Source organism: Ochlerotatus camptorhynchus, unplaced genomic scaffold, assembly GCF_037179485.1.
Source record: "Ochlerotatus camptorhynchus isolate MF236.1 unplaced genomic scaffold, CSIRO-AGI_Acam_v1.1 ptg000124l, whole genome shotgun sequence".
Lineage (NCBI taxonomy): Eukaryota > Metazoa > Arthropoda > Insecta > Diptera > Culicidae > Ochlerotatus > Ochlerotatus camptorhynchus.
Genome location: NW_027040614.1, coordinates 3,055,215 through 3,074,728, shown reverse-complemented (window position 1 = coordinate 3,074,728; position 19,514 = coordinate 3,055,215).

Here is a 19,514-nt window from a genome sequence, read left to right as displayed (position 1 = left end):
TTTCAGATTTTTTTTACGTTGGAACTAATAGACACTTACCTGGATGGGTTTCAGAATCCTGGACTCCGGTGTAGATACTCAGATACATACAGATCGTTCTTCTTCGAGATCCGTAGCTGGAGCAGCTGGAGAAAACTTTGCCGAATGTAAACAAGGCAGGATACGCTGCGAATCATTTACCCGAATTAAGGTGTCAAGAGATGAACTAGCCTATGGCTAAAAATCTCTTTAATAAAGAAAAAAAAAAAAAAAAAGAATTAAGGTGTCGGTTAACCTATTTTTGAGTTTGCCGGATTGAACCGAGGATTGAAACTCAAAAGTTAGTAAAAGTTATCTAAATATAACATATATTGAAATGAAACACAAAAATACATAGCACAAAAAAGTTAACATTTGAATAACATTCTGTAATCACTGATCGAGACCGTCAAGCATCATGCAAAAAATTTCCATGGGCATACATCAATAATATTAAGAAGAGTAAAAAGCTCGATTGTCGGGTCCCGTCTCGGATTATAACCAAAGCCGTTGATAGAGACGCGCAAAGAAAATTTCTGTCAAAATAGCAGCACGGTTTTTGAGGGATCTTTTGACAATGTCACTGGCAACCAGGTTTCTTCGAGTGGCTTCAAGTAACTTTTATACAGTGCCGCAATGCTGTTGAGAAAATTTTAACGTTTAACGTACAAAGTTCGATCAAATAAATATGAGAGTCGCTCCATGACAGTATAATTTTTGTCACACACTTAGAAAATAATACCGAACTCGGTTTAATTTTCTACCGAACCTCTTCGGTTACCAACAAGAAACCGAATAAATGGTTTAAACACATTTTTTTTTTCAGGCTTATTTATCGAATCAGACCCGAATTTCGGTAAAATAGTATAAATTTGACAGATAGAAATGAAGGCTGAACCGAAAAGTACGGTAAAGTATCGACATTTACGAATTCGGTACGTGAAAACCGAGAAGCTCGGTAAACTGAACCGAATATGTGCTAAAACGTGTTAAACGTCAAACGCTTAAACGTCAAACGTTCCACTTGCGCTCAACTTCGTGACGGAAATTTTAACCGAAAATTCGGTTCTCTAAGCTGAGTCTATTTTTTCTCGCGTGTGCTCGTTGACCGTGTGCAACAATTCAGTGAAAATGGAAAAAGTTCTGCACGTTTGATTGAAATATTTTGTAAGTATTTGATTCATGTATATATTTGAAAGAGTTAATAAAAATAATAAATATTAGCATTTATCGCATCACATAACTGGTTTTATTTTTATGAAACTTCGAATCAACGTAGCCTTAATCAAAATTTAAAGCAGGATTTGAAGTGAAAACCAGGCCAGTGACAAGGCCTGTACCAACAGCAGCGTTTGACAGTAGGCAGCATATCCCGGGCTCAAATAATTTATTTTGCTGTACTGGGCCCGCTGTCACGGTATAACATGTTGCCTATGCGCCTGCCACTGGGCTGGTGAAAACCGAGCGCTGCCCAAAAAAACCGAATTCCGTAATTACAACTGGTGGGTCGGTTTGTTTGGCAGCGTTCGGTAATTCTTGAGTAAACCGATGTTCGGTTATTTCTGCTTAGGTTTATTTTTCGTCAACCGAGATTTTCGGTAACTTTGACACATTGTGGGTAAAAAAAACAACTAACGACAGCTCAGTTATTCCTCCTTGAACCGAACAGACTACCGAGCGTTCAGCAGCTAAAAACTCGGTTGAAATCAAACCGAGTTCGGTATTATTTTCTAAGTGTGCATATTTTACTGGTTTGCTTGCAGCGGAATCATTTGTATCAAATCATAAAACTGAATAAAACGTTCCGATTAGATTTTTTTTTATCACTCAATTGTATTAAATTGAATCAACAATTAAATTTTAATGAATTGAAAATAATTGAACACTTTTTTAATCATTGAGAACAATACTCCTTTCTGGTGAATTGAGCGAACAGTAATGTTTATTTACTTTGCTCGTTTGGTTCAGCGTTTGACGGTTCGTTTGGTTCTTCTTGCTTCAGTCTATGCGTGTCTCTAGTCTATGTTGACTAGAGACACGCATAGACTGAAGCAAGAAGAAGAATCAACATCTCTGGTTAAAACTAGAGTCGGTGTATAATGAGTCACGCCAAGAGAAAAACAGTTTGACTCGCATCACGGTTTTCGAAAGATTCCCTTTCTTTTCACTTGGCAACAGAGGACTTCTACATCAACTTCAAATGACTTCTAGCCATAAATAAAAATAGCAGCTGTAGTAAATCATTTTATCAGTTATTTTGTCAAATTATCTTATCAAAAAATTGTAGAAATTCTCTTTACTGGTCATTACTAAACGTATCCCATGACAAGTTAATGCTCACTGCGTATTTATGATCATTTCTTCGATTATGTTTTACATTTTATTGCAATACTTTTCGTACACCTTTCGTAGCATCGTAATGCTTGTTTACTTTGCTCGATAGGTAGCCAGTTTGACAGTTCAATAGGTAGACTTGGCTTCACTCTTGGCGTGACTCATTATACACCGACTCTAGTTAAAACAAGGGGGAATCCGAGGGGGACGACTCTATCTACGATGCAAAAAAGATTGTGTTTTGCTGTGGCTAGCTGCGCGCACGCTGAGTAGATAGAAAGAAGATTGACAACGATTCTGAAGACTTCCTGCAAAAAATTGATGAGCGATGCAAGTAGATGCGACAAATGAAAGAAGATTGTTCGAAGATTGATTCGCTAGTGTGAGATTTGTTGACCATCTAAACTTGAGATTTAGATGTGTCGCCCCCCTCGGGGGAATCAACCAATCAACTCTGCACACCGAAGCATGTCAATCAAGTATCCCATTAGTTTGGCAGCCCTGAAGATTTAATGTCTTTATGGTTTATTTGTGATTGTGCAAGAAAACGAAGCGTGATAAAAATAAATTTATGTACACTCAAAAATATTACTAAACGAAGGTAGACTAGAATTTCATCATTTTATGGTTAAGCAATGTTTATACATTGATCCGATTAAATTTTTCTTTAAAATCATACTAAGTCCAAATATTGGGCTAGGATTCGTTCAGTATATACCGTTAATTTATAATTTGGAAGTTTATTTGTTGCAAAACATCATAACCCCTCGGTCACCCGCAGTTAATTCCTTCAACTAAAGTATTCCTTTTAATTTGTGTTTATTGTTTGCGTTTTGATTCGGCTTCCATCGTTAAGGGGAGGTTTACTTGGATTTGGCTGAAAAACAGTTGAACTTTGGATTTTTTTTTCAGGAGAATGAAAAGACATACGAACTTCCGGTTTCGATAATTATATTTGTCCACTATTCCTGAATACTTGGAAATTTTTTGAAGGTAAAAAAACAAAATGGCGGCTCAAAATGGCGGCTCAAAATGGCGGCTCAAAATGGCGGCTCGCGTGGAGGAGTGTCAGTCAGGTTTTGCTGCAGAACTTCGAGTGCACACCCTCTGGTGGTGTTTGCTTATTTATTTATTTATTTCTACTTGTCAACAGATAAAATAGTTACCCTAATGACAATTTTCTATATCTAAACATCAAAACTGCTTCAAACACAAAATTAACGCAAACATCTCTTAAAGCTACGCTTATTTTTCTCGCGGGACACATTAAAATCGAACACATAATAACAACTATTGAAAACGCGGCACATACTCAACATTGGTTCGTGTACGCCATAGTTGGTCCTCGAACGCCGGTTGTTGAAGAACGCATGCAGCCGGAGGTCCCGTCGTTGAGTGTTGATGTCAAGAAGACTGAGAAGTGTGGAGCAGTCGACGTTCCCTTGCAGAAGATCCGCAACGAAACAAGCCTTCGCCACATTACGCCTTCCTTCCAAGAGCTCCAGGTCGATGAGGTTACAGCGACTTTCATAGCTCGGCAAGTTACGCGGGTCGCGCCAACGAAGGTGTCGCAACGCAAAGCGAATAAATTTTCGCTGAACAGGTTCAATTCTATGGATGGCATTCTGATAGAATGGCGACCAAACAACGGCAGAATATTCCAGTATAGGTCGAACCAGGGAACAGTATAAAGCCTTCAGGCAATACACGTCCTTGAAGCTTTTGGCGAAACGGAATAAAAATCCTAGCTGCGATGAAGCTTTAGATACAACATAAGCAATGTGATCCTTGAACGTTAATTTGCAATCGAGCATGACTCCCAAGTCCTTGAAAGTCGATTCGCGTTTCAAGCTTATTCCTCTTAAGGTGTAATCGTGGAAATGCATCGCCCGTTTACGGCCAAAGGAGATGACCGAGCACTTGGACACATTTAAAGACATCCTGTTTATCCGGCACCAATCATCAAAGACTTCAAGTTCTTGGTGGAGGAAATGAGCGTCTTGAGGCCCTTTTATTACGTAGTAGAGCTTCATGTCGTCGGCGTACGAGAGTTTAAGGCATTTGAGGATCAAGTTCACGTCGTTCATATACAACAGGAAAAGCAATGGCCCCAGGTGGCTGCCTTGAGGAACACCAGATGTAACAATGAAGGGTGGAGAAGCGTAGTCACCGATCTTAACAGACATAGATCTGCCAGTCAGATAGGAGCGAAGCCAGGTAGGTAGACTCCCATGAACACCCATTTTGTCATATTTAGAGATGGTAATTTCATGGTTCACTCTATCGAAAGCTGCAGAGAGGTCGGTGTATATGGTGTCAACTTGATGGCCACGTTCAATCTCACGAATAATGAACGATGTAAAAACAGTTAGATTAGTCGTCGTCGAGCTCTTAGGCATGAAGCCGTGTTGATCCTGAGAAATACTGTACGAGCAGTCTTGAACCAACTTTTCCAGGACAATTAGCTCGAATAGTTTGGAGATAGCACTCAATGCAGCTATTCCGCGGTAATTGGCGACAGTCTGCTTGCATCCTTTTTTGTGAACAGGGAAAACAAACGAATCCTTCCAACATTCTGGAAAAACTCCGGAGGTCAATGACAAGTTGAAGACCTTAGCTAAGGGCTCTGAAAGAGTGTCTAAGCAACGTTTCAGTACTAATGAGGGAATGCCATCTGGACCAGATCCTGTAGATGTTTTCATCTGTTTCCCGGCTGAAATCACCATGTCGCTGTGGATGGTGAATGGAGAACCAAACACCGACGTACGAGGGACATTACTCGTGGCAGCAGCAATTTCCTGAGCATCAGGAACTTCGTCTGAAAAAACGCTGCTGAATTGTGTGCCAAACATATTGGCGATATCTGCGACGGAGTTGGCATCAGTAACGCCATCAGTCATATTGGACGGCAATCCCGTTTCTTTCCGTTGCTCGTTCACATATCGCCATTTTTTTTTTTCATTTTAGGTATAAGCCATACAAAAAATAGTATCCTTCAAAGCGCAATTTTCCGATTGTAAATCGGATCATTTGTTCAAGCCCTATGCTCTAAGTTGTTATAAAAAATATGGTTTCGAGAAAAACGCGTTTAAAGTTTTTGTAGCGTCACTCAGCGCGCATGACAAAGGTTCACTCAAAGCGCCATAACTCGCTAAATATGTTTCGGATCGTAAAATCCTTTTGGCCACATATTCTACACACTTGTAGCTTTCATTTTATGCAAAAAAAAAATCAATTTTTTTTGAAAAAATCCAAGTAAACCTCCCCTTAATACACCAGCATCCAACGGTAGGATAGTAAGCAAAAGAAAAATCACTTCTGAGTTGAACACCACCGTTGTATTGCCCACATGCTGCGCAACCCGAGTGGTAAACTGGAAACAGTCAAATACGAAGGAGGGCAAGTTGGATCAGTTGCTGGCGGATTGGCCAGTGCCGAAGCGCTTAGGATCGGAATCTTAGTGCACTACGCTAGTATCATCAAGAAGCAACTATTTTCCAAGATTGTTTCGTAGTCTACCAAGGTCACCACGGTGATGTTGGATTGCAACTGGCCCACACCATCCTGCCGGAAGATATCTATACCGAAAGACAATGCACCTACGTCAACACGGCAGGCTACACTAATAAAACACTTGTTAGTGACTCTCCCAAGTCGGGCCCGCGAAGAGTGGAAGATAGTGCGTACCATGTCGGATATTGCCAGAGCTTCTATGCTTTACGACACCTTTGATGAACTGCGCTCCCGATTGGAGAACATCGATTTTCAATGAGGTACATTTGATCGATTTCACCTGATACGCAATGGCCAAACAGAAGAAAGACGTCTTCCTACCGTGATACAACGACTTCCTTCTACAGAACATCGATTGAAACTCGCTACGCTGTAACCAATTGACCACTTTGTCAAGCAGTTTTGGCTTGACTTTCTACCAGCGATTTCACAAAACTGGACCAACTAATTTCTATTTTTTTATGAAACACACAAATGTTGGTTACTTTTCTCGAGGTTCTAGAAGAAAAAATCTCAAAATAATGTTTTATTTAAAAGTTCGAGTGGTAGTAAATGTCATTTTAACTGCTCGAATGAAGTGGTTAATTATTCTATTGTAATTTTCTCTAGAAATGAAAATAATTAGTTGCTTTGCAATCTTTTGTTTAATTAACCGTGAAAGAAAACAAACAATTATTATCACCCTTCAGATATATCCAGCAACTCAAGCATAAAGTCAAACTATACAAAGTGGACATAACATGGATTTATACTCGCGTCCGTATAAACAACTTTTATACTAAGTATGTATTTTCTCCCTTTATACCGAGCTATGCGTCGGTCGGGAGAGTTGCGATTTAGCGTAGCTTTTATACTATTTAAATTTGAATATTTTCTGAGTGTATGCAGCCTAAAATCACTGCTTGCAGCACGAAAATTTCACCAGAATAAGCAAACCAAACCAAATCTGTTCCAAGAAGATTGATTGTAGCCCTTGTGCATGCCGGTTCTTTAGCTATACTCCGTCGGATGGATTCCGGAAAGCTGGATGTGGTTTTTCATCCGTGGTGTTGACTACGGAACAGTACAACAACGATAACAACTGCGAGGTGCAGGTGGAACTGTTCAATCGGCTGTAAACGGAGGACGGAATTTTGAAAAAAAAAGTTAATCGATTTCCTCGAGGTGCCGAATGTGATTCTGTCACCAACAAACCGACATGAAACTTAAACTTGAGTTTCGCTCGAAAATCTTTAACGGCTCGTGTTCTTGGCTTAGATAAACGTTTTCCGCGAACACGGAGACAGATGTCGATAGTGTGCTTTGAGCAGAAATTTCGTGGTAACTTCTATGGTCATTCATGTCGGTTTGTCGGTGATTCTATTGTAAATATGCCAAGTTGAAGGTTCGAAGGGGAAGGGGAAGGTTCGGGTTTAGGTTGTTGAAATGTATTCAGGTATACCTTGATAAAACGTAACTGTTACTTTTGACATCCATCGCTGATTTCTAGCTAACAACCATTAAATCAAGCAATGTAATAACACTAACGAAGATATGAGACAATCCTCCATCTATTGTTTATTCCAATTTGAATAATTGAACAACAGACAAACAGACATAACACTCGCAAGTTGTTGATCGAACAAGCATTTAACGGTCAATTTAAAAGTATCGCAGTTGGTAGTACTGCCACCTCTGGCGCGCATAGTCAATTCCTTTGCGTTTGACGTTTACACACTACCGCCATCTGTTCAGCGTACTACCCACCACAGTGTATTCAACAGATGGGGGTAATGTTTTAGCGACGATGTTTTACAGTGAGAAATATTCAATGTGTTATGTCTGTTTGTCTGTGATTGAACTGTTATTTGTAAGATATCGACGATGGCAATCAAAAGTAACAGTTCTTTATATTAAGATATTCATATAGACGAATTAAACATAAAACAATGTTTAAAGAAAGCCTATCTAATATGTCGCGCTACAAAATGGTGAGTGACAATCTGGAAGGAGCGATATACCTAGCTCCGGTCCTCACAAGTTCCTACCTCACGCCTCCACGAGTCATATGATCACAAAAGACTGCCAGCTGAAACATGGACACAGCTGGTTGGCGTAGCCTGGGCAATGTTGTCAATCCGACAATAGCAGAGTGAGGAGGTGCGAAGCGAACACTGGCGCGGTAACCATAGCACGGTGATAGAGGAAATGCTTCGCCAACCCGAGCGTCTGTTCACCATGGAGGTGCGGCTCAAACAGCGTCTGACTGGCATCCAGCGGCTGAATAAGAAATGCTCTTCCCCGGAAGCTACACCTAAGATGGCAGCCCCATCACGGCGGATAGGAGACCTTAGGCCAACCACCTACTGTCTCTGAAACCTTTACAATTGTTACAGAAACCAACAGAGAAAGACATCGAACTGATATAACGGCAACGACTTTTAGCGCAAAACAACGGACACGAATTGGATCATGGAATGTATTGACGTTAGCCCAGCAGGGTGAACTGGCACAACTCGCCAACGAGGCGCGACGCATGAAGCTATAAATCTTGGGACTGAGTGAAGTTCGTTGGCCAAACTTTGGAGAACACAAACTGCCGTCGGGACAGGTACTACTATACTCCGGTATTCGAGGTGAAAACGCTCCCCGCCATCGTGGAGTTGGTCTCCTACCAAGCGTCCAGGCAAGTGCTGCGCTCATCAAGTGGGAGCCTGTTAATGAGAGGATAATCGTTGCCAGATTTAGAACACGGGTTCGTAACCTTACCATAATCCAAAGTTATGCGCCAACCGATGCTGCCGAGCTACAGGACAAGGAGAATTTTTACAGTCAACTGAATGCCGTCGTGGATAAGGTTCCAAAGGGTGACATCAAGATCTACACTGGCGACTTCAATGCGAAGATCGGCTCCGACAACACGGACTATGAGCGTGTCATGGGACGTCATGGTCTCGGCGAAATGAGCGAGAACGGTGAGCTGTTTGCAGAATTTTGTGGCAATAACGACATGGTGATCGGGGGCTCGCTCTTCCCCCATCGGCCAGTGCACAAAGTCACGTGGGTTTCCCGTGATGGACATACCGAAAATCAGATCGACCACATCTGCATCAGCCGAAAATGGAGACGGAGACTTCTTGATGTCCGGAATAAACGCAGCGCCGACATCGCGTCTGACCATCACCTTCTAATCGGTGAACTCCGCCTACGCATGGCGCGGATCCAGCGACGGGGGGAGAAACTCGGGCGGCGGTTCAACACACGCCGACTTGAAGATCCAGCGGTAAAAAGGTCTTTTGTTGAAGAACTTGAGACTCGATCTGCGGACGTTCCAGAAGGTGGCAGCGTAGAAGAACAATGGACGGCCATCAAGAATGCCTTTATAGAACCAAGCAAGAACAACTTGGGTGAGCTGTGCACCCAGAGGAAAGAGTGGATCACAGATGAAACCTGGCGGAAGATTGAGGAGCGTAGAGAAGCAAAAGCCGCGATAGAGCGGGCGAGAACCAGAGGAGCTAAGAACGAAGCCCGTCAACGGTACTCGGCTCTAGAGAAGGAAGTCAAGCGCTCTTGCAGACGAGACAATCGAGCGTGGGTGAACTCCCTGGCCGACGAAGGGGAGAAAGCCGCAAACACTGGCGATATACGCCTCCTCTACGATATCTCACGACGCCTGAGTGGAGCAAGGATGAAACCGAGGATGCCAGTGAAGGACACGACTGGACAATTGCTTACCGACCCCACTGACCAGCTGAAACGCTGGTTTGAGCACTTCGAACAACTTCTTCAAGTTTCGACGGCCTACCAGCCATCAACATCTCGGCATGATCCGCCTAGAGTGCGGCGCATCACTCGCGTCAGTTCCGAGGCCCCATCACTGCAGGAGATTGAAGCAGCTATCCGAAGCATGGAATCCAACAAGGCTCCAGAGGTCGATCGCATATCAGCAGAGATGCTCAAAGCTGACCCAATGCTATCCGCACAAATGTTGCATCAACTATTCGTCAATATCTGGGACACCGCGACTTTTCCGGCCGACTGGATGCAGAGCATCTTAGTGAACTGTGTGCGACAATTGGCGAGGCATCATGTTACTGTGTATTGTTCTCAAAGTTCTGTGCAAAGTTATCCTGAATCGGATACAAGAGAAGATCGACGTGACTCTCCGACGGCAGCAGGCAGGATTCCGTGCCGGAAGATCTTGTGTGGACCATATTGTCACGCTCCGCATCATCCTGGAGCAGGTCAATGAATTCCAAGAGTCCCTTTATTTGGTATTCATTGACTACGAAAAAGCTTTCGACCGTCTCAATCACGAGAATCTGTGGGGCGCCCTGAGACGCAAGGGAGTCCCGGATAAAATCGTCAACCTCATCGAAGTGCAGTATGAGGCTTTCACGTGCAGAGTTCTGCATAACGGAGCCTTGTCCGACCATATCCGGGTAGTCGCTGGTGTGAGACAAGGATGTATACTATCACCGCTACTGTTTCTCATCGTAATCGACGAGATCATGGTAGGTGCAATTGACCATGTAACGAACCGTGGGCTGCTTTGACAGCCTATCACCATGGAGCATCTCAACGACTTCGATTTGGCTGATGATGTTGCTCTACTAGCACAACGGCGCTCTGATATGCAGAGTAAGCTCAATGACCTAGCCGAACGCTCCTCTGCGGCGGGTCTCACCATCAACGTCAACAAGACCAAATCGTTGGATATCAACACGGGCAACCCTTCCAATTTTACGGTAGCGGGGCAAGCAGTGGAGAAGGTCGAAAGTTTCCAATATCTTGGCAGCCAAATAGCGTCGGACGGCGGGACCAAGAGTGACATAGGTGCACGAATCAAGAAGGCTAGGGCTGCCTTTGCGAGTTTACGAAACGTATGGAGATCCAACCAGATAAGTCAACGCACCAAAATCCGAATTTTCAACTCGAGCGTGAAATCTGTGTTGTTATACGCCAGCGAGACGTGGTGTGTATCAGCGGACAGCACTCAAAAGCTGCAGGTCTTCATCAATCGATGCCTGCGGTATATAATTCGTGCCTGGTGGCCTCACAACTGGATCTCTAATGGCGAGCTCCATCGTCGATGTCATCAGAAGCCGATAGCAACAGAAATTCGAGAGCGAAAGTGGAGGTGGGTCGGCCACACACTTCGACGGGGCGGAAACGGAATCTGCAAGCAAGCACTGGATTGGAATCCGGCAGCACATCGCAGCAGAGGCAGACCCAGGGGCTCATGGCGGCGGATCCTCAATAAGGAAATTAAGCAAGTCGATAGAAATCTGAACTGGGCCCAGGTCAAGGCAAAAGCGAGCAGCCGCCCAGGATGGAAGTCTTTCACGTTGGCCCTTTGCACCGCTGGTGGTGCACAGGACCCTTAAGTAAGTAAGTATCTAATATGTCAAAGACTGCACAATAAGGTATCTCAAACAGGATGAGCTACCGATGGCTATGAAGATCGCTCATCCGAGGAGGATGATTTGTATGACACTATGTATTTGGCCACCATGTCGTGCCTGTGGAATTGACCCATGTGAACCGTGATTTCCGATATTATCGCTACTAGAAACAACAAGCAATTGTTGCAATCACGTTGGTTGCAAAAGTGGATGATCCTGAGGGTGATCTAGTTATTGCTGTTGCTGGTTATTATCTCGGCACTGCTATTTATCACCACACTTTAACAACTTTTGCAGGGAATTAGAAGAAGTACTGGCTGCAGGAGAGATCAGAGCAAAGTCCTATAGGTTTGACTTCTAATCCGGGATACGATCAATAATCAATACGACACTTACGATTTTAAATTGGCTCACACTGGACTAGCCTATCGGTCCCAAGTACATCGATTAACGTACCCCATTCTAGTCGAAATGCTATTTCTACTCTTTGTTTGTTTTGATTCGCTATAAAAGTTTGACAGATGAAATGAGGGGTTCATGGATTTTCCTATGTTCCGAGGGGTGCATCGATTAGCTTGGGACCGAAGAGAGTACCAGAGCTGAGCCGAAAAGTTGAGCACGTTTCTTCGGGACCTTCTGGTCTTAGAGTTCCCTCTCTGGAGCTACCTCTATGCTAGCATCTTGTTATTGTACCGATATTATTATGCTACCAAAATAAATGTTTTTCGTTTATGAGCTAAACGACGAAAACTTGACAAGGAAAAAGCATTCACAGAACCCGTGGCCGCTGTTTTTCTTTGTTATTTTCCACTGAAAAGATCGTCCAAACGGAAAATGAAATTCTTCCAGTCTGCTGCAAAATACAAGTCCCCTTAAGTATAGGCATTCTCCTACCGTGCATTGTTTGTCAGCATCATCATGGGCCGGTCTACTCTCCAAGTCAAATGAACCGTAGCCAAGAAGAACCCTGCCCCCGCCATGGGTACCTTCAAGTTCGCTTATTTATTATGTATTGCTTTCAATTACCGTTAATCAGTGTCAATTAAGAAATTGATTTAATTAAAAAGGACGCTCCCGCTTACGCAACAAAAAAAAAACAAACAAAGAAGGCCGGTCGACCGACCGGCTCCGACTTTAGCCTTTTTCAAGATGCCCTGACTGACTGGGGCACTGGGGTTCTGCTTCCTTCCGTCCTTCCGTTTCCGGAAGAGTGAATGAATAAAATTGTAATAACGCTGAGTAAGGGTTGAGTCAGAGTATTTGTTTTCTTTTTCTGGCACTGCTTCCGAGAATTTTCCCTTGGCCTTCCGAGAACGTCTCGAGATGCGGAATAGGTGGGATTATTGTTGAAGCCGGATCGATGACGGGATCCGGTTTCAGTCGATGACATTTCTGAGACCCTTCAGTCTTCAAAAGCCGGGCGGCGGCCGTTTAAATGTGTAATCATAAATTTCCAGCAACAATGTATCCGAGCCGAGCATCTGTTCGCGTCCGGTCAGCGTGAAAGGAAGCTCAAAGTTATTGCTTAATTTGCAAATTTCCGCACGTTGGAGGATTGGTATAATTAATGAACGGTTGCGAGCATTTAAATAAACCATCCAACTGTTGAATTTCGCAACAACACGGTCCGAACTGTGATCGGTATTGCCACAGCAAAAAGGGAGAGTCCATCATGGCCTGCTGCCTCCGTGGCGTTTCAAGAACAATGTTGCAGCCAATAATAAAGGTATGCGAGCGAGCTTCGGTTGAACAAATTAATCAAACCCTCCATGGGTGGTGGCGACGGCGGTGGCCGCGAAACGGTTCCGCCAACACGAAACACAGATTAAGAGATTAGTTAGAACAACTCTACTATGTAATAATTTGTTTAGGTTTGCGCGGTATTTCCGCGGCATCCGATTTACGACGGATCGCAAAAGAGCTTCAAATGGAGAGAATCCAGGGGAAATTGATTGAAATTTCCCGAGTTCACCACCGCTTGTAATTGAAATATATTAATTTCCACAAATTCCACACTCCGCAACTCGGCGGAACCACTAAATTAATTGGATCTTTAAACAATGAAAGAAAAATGAGCAATTTTCCGCCCGCCGCCGTCATCGTCGATGATAGCAGAATGGTGCCGCTCTTTAAACTTTCTCCCGATGGGAATCGGAGGAACGGCGGATTGAAAGAGAGTATCATTTGGCAGTTTCCGCCGTTGCTGTTGTTGGGCGGTCTTCAGAACTTGCCATTTAACTTTATGATAATTTTATCCCTGGCAGTTTTCGCTCCGGATGGGTAAGAAGAAGAATAATCTTCGCTATCAGTATGGGGTCGTCGCCGTCGTCGTCGATTGGAGTAGAGGAGAAAACAATCGTTTAAACCGCAATATGCCATTACGTTGGACCGGTTTCGGGACGGGACCAAGGTGTTTTCATAAATTTGAAGGTCACTTCAGTGGACTTGCAGTTGAAAATTAATTTCCATGCAGCCATACTACTATTTAGTATACTGGAAATAGTTCAGAAGATTCAGAAGGCTTAAATCCGATTCGGTAAATTAGTTCAATCATGATCATGAATCGTAAATATTTGATACACATATGAATTATTCAAGCACTGATGCTTCTTGGAAGGTTCTTGGTTTACGTCAGCTTACATTATTGACTGAGGTCGGTTGCCTCTTTAAGAAAATTTGCCCCTTTTTCGCTCGGTAGGTAAAACTTTTTCGTCTTCTAAAGTGACTGAATGGCTCACTTCTCTTGAGACGTTTGAGTTTTTTTTTTGTGTGGTGAAACTACAACTCGTTCAGATCTGGATTTGCTCCTGTTTGACTCGACAAGCTCTCAAAATAAACTGTTGAAGACACTCCGATTTCGTTCAACAGTCGTCTAGACCAGAAGAGTTTTTGTCAAGGAACCAATTGAACTGTCAAATAACGGAACCAATATAGCATATCACGACCAACAACAATTCCGGAAACGCTTTTCTCGCGGTTCAAAGGTTTGTCAACATAATAATTTACTTGGGGAACGTTTTCCCTATTCCATGATGCTTTAAATTTGCGTTCGGTTTGCAAGGAATGAACCATCTTAATTTTGATTATAAAGGTTGAGCCCCTTTTCATTTGTTGGTCTTCAATAACTTGAATTGGTTCCCTTTTTTGCTAGGCTATGAATATAGCGACTATAATCCCGATACATCGAAAACTTCTATACTGCCTATAATCATAGAGGTACCTTTAAGACCAGAAGGTCCCGAAGAAACATGCTCAACTTTTTGGCTCAGCTCTGGTACTCTCTTCGGTCCCAAGCTAATCGATTCACCCCTCGAAACATAGGAAAATCCACTAGCCCCTCATTTTATCTGTCAAACTTTCATAGTTGAGCTTGCTTGAGCTTGCTTGAGCTTGATTGACCGCCCACGGTTGCTACTCTGTTACTGCCAGATCAGCTGTAATTACACAGAGAACCAATAGACGATGCTTGGGACTAGAAATCATCCTCAATGTGTAAAAACTGGTGATCTTAAATTAGGCAATACCAGCGCCGGCCGCACCCGAACACAGGTCAAGAAAGGAATGGGAAGGATTGTGTTGACATGACACTCGCTTTGATGGAAGCCGCTGCACTTCCACGAGGAATCACTGGGATGTTGGATAAGAGGGTTGGGTTTGCAGCAGGGTTCGTTTTGGTAAACGATAAGCTGAATTGATGTCCTAACGATCATAAAACGCAAAGGAGCTTGGGACTAAACCCACGGTCTTCTGCTCAGTAAGCAAAAACGTTTGCCACTAGGCAGACGAGCACCTTTTTAATCACCGAGTTGCTGTTATTACCATGTAGTCATATTAACAAATAAAACGATTGACGAATCTTGAATGTGGATGGGCCTGAGATTAGACTCATGATGTTCTGCTCAGTATGCAAAAACGGTTGCTCTAAGGCCACCGAGCCCCTCATATCACATAATACCGTTGCTCAAATTTGTGTATCCATTCAAACCCGGAACCAACGACAACAACGAGTTTCGCAAAATACACGATACACAAGCGATTTTACCATAAATCTCTTTGATATGTAAAGACCTGGGACCGCGTTTTTCTGCTCAGTAAGCAGGCCACTGTAACCGACGATCTTTCAAATCCGAAAACTAAAAACTACGAAAAAGTACTTAGGCCTTCATGAAGTTCCACTTTCACGCGACGTTCAATGACAGGGTCCTATCCAGGAATACATCTGAAAAATCCAAATCTGGCCAACGCCCACCTAAACCTGTTCTAATCCACCTGAAATGACTAACGAATGGAAGACTTTGACTACCCAGCCATGCAATAGTCTCATTCCGTGCCTTATGGCAACTTGATGATTCTATTGCGCTCATCTTTTGGCACCACCCAGGGGAGACTTGGTCCTGTACCCAATGCTTAACTTATCTGCATTCCACTCAGCTACTTGCAATTTCTTGTGATATAGTGGGCGGAATATTATTATATGAGACAATTCAATGCAGATCGACAGGTAATCGGTGAGTTACCACGATGGTTGCTAATCAACTACTCGACAACATCTCATCGTCAACGCCTGCTATGATAATTTCCCATTGCAGACGCCAACGAAATGACGTCATCGAGCTATCGATCAACTACCCTGGTTATCGCCTGGTACCTTATAGCACGATGCTAGGAGGCGAACCGGAAGAATCGATGAGCTACCTCTCCCCCTTTATCTGTCAAACTTTCATAGCGAATCAAAACAAACATAGTGTAGTACTGGAATTTACACTAGTGAGCCAATTTGAAATCTTTAGTTTCATATTGATTTTTGATAATACGCCAATTTCAAATTTTCAAAAGACCTTCAAAAGAAACAAAACTTGCTCTCACCGCTCTCACATAACCATATGCACGAGCATCAAAATTTGATTCGCTGCAGCTGTTCCGATCGCAGCTACCAGAAGGAATTCAGAAAAGTTATACGCATCTTATTCGGGAGGAAGCAGCAAATGATTGAAAGTGTCGGAACTCCTTGTCAGAAAATATTAAGAATGTGTCGTCAGAAAATATTGAAATTTCTCGTCGAAAGATCTCTGAACTTATCATCAGAAGTTCACCGAACCTCTTGCCGGCAGTCCTTTGAACTTTTCAACGGCAGTACTCTGACCTTTTCGTTGGAACTTCATGGAATTTTAATGAAGTTCTGTGAAATTTTCAACAAAAGTTCTGTTTACTTGTTATCGGAAGTTCTGTAAACCTACCGTCGAATCTTCAAGGAATTAAAATTACGTTCTGTGAACTTCTCGGAACTTCTTTTTAGATCTCTGAACTTGTCTTTGGAAGTATTCTGAGTCTCTCGGTGGAAGTTTTCTTTTTCGATGGAACTTCCAAGAAGTTCAGTGAACTTTTTGCCGGAAGTTCTCTAAACTTCTCGTCGGAAGTTCGCTGAACGTTAAACTTCTCGAAGGAAATACTCTGAATTTCTTGTTGGAACTTCAGGGAACTTTAATGAAGTTCTGTGGATTTCAGGGAAACTGTGTGAAACTTCAGGTAAGTTTTGAGAAAATTACCTATGAAAGTACTGTGAACTTTTAATCGTTTGGTAGGATTCAATGAAGTACTAAGAGCTTCTTGGTGGAAGTTCTCTGAACCTCTCGTCGGACGTTCTCTGAGCTTCTCGTCAAAAATTCTCTTATCTTCTCGTTGGATGATCTCTGAACTTCTCATCAAAAATACTCTGATCTGTTCGTCGGAAGATCTCAAAAGTTCTCTGAGCCTCTCGTCGGGAGTTTTCTAAACTTTTCGTCGGAACTTCAAGGAAGTTCTGTGAACTTCTCGTCGGAACTTCAAGGAAGTTCTGTGAACTTCTCGTCGGAAGATCTCTGAACTTCTCATCGGAAGATGACTGAACTTCTCGTCAGATTGTTAGTGATTGACTTAAGAGTGAGGACTTGTCAGTGACTTAAGTTTGAGTGTTTTGGACTGGTTGGCAAACCGCTGGGACTCGTTGAAGAGTACGCAAGAGAGGCGTCACCCAACAAATACAAGCCTGTTTGATTAATAAGACGGAGATGTTCTATAAATGACGGTAAATGACGGGACTCTGATGGTCCGGAAGATCTTGAAGATCCTGGTATAAATGCTCCATCTAGGTCATTTATAGAGCATCTCCCTCTTATTAATGTAACCGTCCTGTATTGTCAGGTGACGCCTCTCCTGCGTACTCTTCAACGAGACCCAGCGATGTGCCGACCAGTCCAAAATACTTGCCCTCAAGTCCGCGGAAAACACTAACAAGTCTGATATCACATACTCGATTCCTCGGATTATGCTGACAATGAGCAGCGTGATCCTTGATAATCAATTTGCAGTACAGCATCTCCGAAATAATCTTCTTCCACGATGTTACAACATTCAGCTGCCTTAGAAATTTCTTGTTGCATCCTTCACCCAGAAATCTATAACACATCGGCATGATCAAAGTTAATCACGCCTGCCAATCACCCAAGAGTTTTATGAGATCCTAAAGCAGCAATGAGCAGAATACTTAGACCAATAATTGAAATAGGTGGAACAACCAAACGTAAGAAATGGCTTCAAACGTAAATTTCTAAAACACACCCATGGAATCTAACACCAGCATCGGAAAGAGCAAACTTCCTTTATCGAATGGCATTGTTAATTTGCGTAGGAGTGTTTTGATTCTCGAGAAATTAGCGTTACGTTTTGTTGTTTCGCCTATTTCAATTATTGGTCTAGTACTTAGTACTCTTCTTCCACCTGCATGACTGAATACACTGCACCTTGACATGCTCTACTATGCAATCTCCCTTTTATACCTGCGCCATTTTTTTACGTTGGGAATATTTCGATTAAAACTATTTACCCAGAATCTGGTTAGATTCTGCTCATCATAACCAAACTAGTTTACCCAGATTTTGACAACTCCTTACTAGATACACGAATGGGTACCATCTACCCAGTCACTGGGTAGATTCAGAATAGCGTGTATACCAGGCTAACTCAGCGACTGTCATTTGTTTGTGACGTCATCAGAATCGCTGAAATAAACAAACAGTTTTCTTCAACGTTGGAAATTCAGGGGAAACATGTCAGAAGGGTCTAACTCGAAACGTAAACAATGACTTGGATCATCGGTTTCTTACGAATGACAACATACCCACTCAAACTAACTAAATCATCTGACAGAGCAATGTTTGTTCTATAAGCTGGTGTAGTCTGATTCCGTGGGTGTTGGGGAGCGCACTTACCGTGCTGGATTCTTCAGTCGTAGGCAGCCTTGATGTAATCGAAAGGCGACAGGTGCGCAATTGGGAGAGGCTTTGGTGTTTTTTAGACGACGGCGAAGGACACAAAGGAAAGATACACTGCACTTTTCGCTAGTAGAGGCTTTCTCTGGAGGAGCGATTTCGAATGCAAACTAAACTTTATTCTCCTCTTCGTGTCTCGGGTATCGTGCTGCCTGTAGCGCATCATCTAGAGTGTAGTGGCAAAGAGTGGTTCACATCGATTGTTGTGTGTAGTGATGTACAAGGTAAGTAGTACAAGTAGGTAGGTATAATTCAAGGATGGGTGAGTATAGTGTTTACAAATTTTGTTCTTGTAATTTAATCGAATTCACAAAATAATTATTTTACTTTTCATTTCTGGTTCTAGGTTAACAGCATTATCAACACGGCGGCCACCGTTGAAATGCCATATTTCAACTATCTACGACGACTTGCTGAAAGATCCGGCTGAATCGTCTTCCTCGCTTACAGCTGATTTGGTTTCATCGATTGGGAGCAGGTAAACCTCGGTGACTGCTCTCTTGTAGACACTCTTGGCTGTACGGACTTGAACAACCCGTACGTGTCCATCTTCACCTGGTGATATAGTGACTACACGGCCTAAATTCCACTCCAGTGGTGGAAGGTTCTCCTGCTTCAATAGGACTAGCGATCCCACCTTGACTTCCTTTCGAACACGTTGCCACTTGGAGCGTTGATGTAGTTCACTGTTGTAGTCACGAGACCAGCGTTTCCAGAAATCTTGAACGCTGCGTTTCATTTCCTGGAAGCGATTGAGCCGACTGATGGGTTGCTCGGTGTAATCGGGCTCAGGGATCGAGTACAGTGGTTCTCCCACTAGGAAGTGTCCCGGAGTGAGACTGGTAAGGTCTTGCGGATGACTGGACATAGGTGACAGTGGTCGAGAATTTAGGACGCTCGCGATTTGAGCAACCGCTGTAGTCAACTCTTCCAACGTGAATGATCTGCTTCCTAGGAC